We start from the raw sequence: 3,010 nt of genomic DNA on the forward strand, positions 1-3,010 counted from the left end.
GTGTGTGTGTGTGTGTGTGTGTGTGTGAGTGTGTGCGTGTGTGTGAGTTTGTGGTGTGTGTGTATGTATGTGAGGTGGCGATAAAAATCTTCTATTGACACGCTGATGTTCTAGTTTACTGAAAAGCAAGGAAAACATCTTGACAGTTTGTTTCTTTTTAGCACTTGTTATCCGCTACTTGCATGGTATGGTTCTCATGAAGCCAGGAACGTTTCCGAGTTGTGTTCAAGGGTGTACTCATAGCTGTAAGGCGAAAAAAGAGCAAGGTGTAGAGCGTGGATATGCGCTATACAAATGCAGGTATTTCTTATTTTTATTCTTATTCTTATTCTTCTTATAAGTATTATTATTATTATAATAATTTTTTTTTACCATAATTATTATCAATATTAATGATTATTATTATTATTATTATTATTATTATTATTATTTTTATTATTTTTATTATTATTATTATTAGTAGTATATTAGTACTATCATTATTATTACTACTATTAGTAGTAGTAGTAGTAGTAGTAGTAGTAGTAGTAGTAGTATTGTTATTATCGTTAACATTATTATTGTTGTTGTTGTTGTTGTTGTTGTTGTTGTTGTTGTTGTTATTATCATCCCTATTTTTATTACTACTATTATTATTATTAATATTATTGTTACTATTATTATTATAATAATATTATTATTATTATTATCATTATTATTATTATTATTATTATTATTATTATTATTATTATTGTTGTTGTTGTTGTTGTTGTTGATAGTGGTAGTGGTGGTGGTGTTATTAAATGTGCCTTATTGGTTTTCTCTGCATTTTTAATGGTAACAATCAGTCCAGAAAAAATAAGAAAGTAGATACATGGGAGATTGTACAGAAGAAGCGAAGAAGAAAGTTAAGCAATCTCTACTTGCTTTGCTCTATTGCTCTTATTTTACCGGCAGATGGAAAGGAGATGAAACAGTTCAATGAGAGAAGGGTTCTATCATGAATAGTTAATTTAAGTGGCGCTCGAATCATCTTTACATTCTTTTGAGAAGCAACAGCAATGCTTTCGAAAACAGAAACATTCGTTGTTGCTCAATGTCAGGTTTTTGATGTCTGAATAGTTATTATAGATCCAAAATTCGCTCACATTGTATGGCGATTAAGAGAAGTTCAGTTTCTTCATCAGAAGCCCCTTAACTTTTTTTTTTTTTTGGGGGGGGGGGTATTCATCGTACTCAAAGCCTCCTGGCCCTTATTTGCAGTAACTCTATGATGGTATGATAGTACAGGTTCTATTCAGAACTGAACTTCAGCAATAATCAGAGTTGTATGTAAGTGTCTACCTGTTAGATCACTAACTATAACCGCCCCCCGCCCCACCCCCACCCCCGCCTTTTTATTTCCATCCCCACAAATTTTACGCGCCATTTCTCACAATGAGCAAAAAGATCGAAAATAAAGAAAACGAATCAAAACAAAATGAAAAAGAAAAAGAGAAAATAACCTCCAAAAAAACACACAAAAAAACAAACTAACCCAAAGAAAAAGGGCCAAAAACGTGAAGTCGGCTGAATAAAGAAGCACGAATTCATTCATACTATGTAGGTTACAATATGGAACTGTAATAAAGTTGTGATTAAGACATTCTATTGTACTATTGTATGAAACAATACTTAATTGAGTAACACAAAATTAGATGCCAGACGGGCGTGATGTGTTTCTCGCGTTCGATCAAACACGACGAAACGTCGTGATCTTTCAACAAAATTACGAAAGATAGTAATTCGTGAATGACGGAATATCGTGGTACTGGTATCGTGTATCTATACTTGTATATAATCCAGTAAAATTAGCCCACTCCTTACCACAATAGCTCAATAATCCCTGCTTTTGTTCTTTCGAATCAAGTTAAATCAGCTTCGGTTGTTTGTGTACTCATTTATTTGACTTGGCTCCAATTTTATGTACCCATGCGCTGCTCGCGTGACATTCATGACGTCACTGTAGGTACAGTGGACCCCAGGAGCAGCTGTTCTAACGATCACGTGTCCAAGACAAGTGCATAAACAAACAACCCCCCCCCCACCCCCTGACCACAACGAAAGTTTTTTTCGTTGTGCCTTTATAAAAATAAAAAATACGTTTGGCTATTCTGGAAAGGCGTTGTCCAAGAGGATCTTGTTTGTTTTTTTTGTTTTTGTAAAGTGCTTTACGGCGCTCGCAACTGCATAAGGGACACACATAATATTTTCAGTTGGTAGGAAATTTCGAATTTTGCCCGGGTGGCGGCCGAAGCTTACTCTTATCGATTTTAGACCACCAAGGGATCTTTAACGTGCGCAACTTGCACACGGGTCCTCCGAGATTTTTCGCCCTTGTCCGAGAAGGCTAGGTGTAGATCTTTCCTACCAGAAGATCAGGGTTGTGGCAGAAAGACAGCAGTAAGGAGGAGCCAAGGAGTAGCAGTAGCAAGGCTGCAGAAAGAGTCAGGAGCCCAGAGGAGGGGGCAAAGGAGGTGAGGGGGTGGGGGCAGAAAGTGGAAATGAAAGCAGACAACAGAACATTGCAAGAGAGCAGGAAAGGAGGTGAAAGGAGACAATTTTAAAGAAGAAAATGTTTCGGTCGCTACCCGGATTCGAACCCGGGACCTTTGAATGAGAGGCCACGAGAGCCCTCTCAAGAGTATCACCTGTTCTAAGGTAACCACATTTCTCATCGACAATGGAAAGTCGTCTTTGTCAGGTTCGAATGTTACTTTCAACGTTGCCTCCTAAAGTTCTTTGAAAGAATTTTGTTAATCATAATATAATAATATGTAGTTTTCGCTGGGCTTGTCTAACCCTTTGAGCGTGGTCTATTGAACATTACGACGCCCAAGCACCTGTGCTCTCTCAGGCGACTACTGGATTTGCACAGCCGTATGTTGTATGTTCTAGGTGAGTAACAATAACTTTCAAACCCACCCCTACCCCATTCTTAAAGTATAAATCAATAGATAGATCGATAAATAAATAAATAATAAATAAATAA

The sequence above is a fragment of the Aplysia californica genome, unplaced genomic scaffold (genome assembly GCF_000002075.1).
Source record: "Aplysia californica isolate F4 #8 unplaced genomic scaffold, AplCal3.0 scaffold00168, whole genome shotgun sequence".
Lineage (NCBI taxonomy): Eukaryota > Metazoa > Mollusca > Gastropoda > Aplysiida > Aplysiidae > Aplysia > Aplysia californica.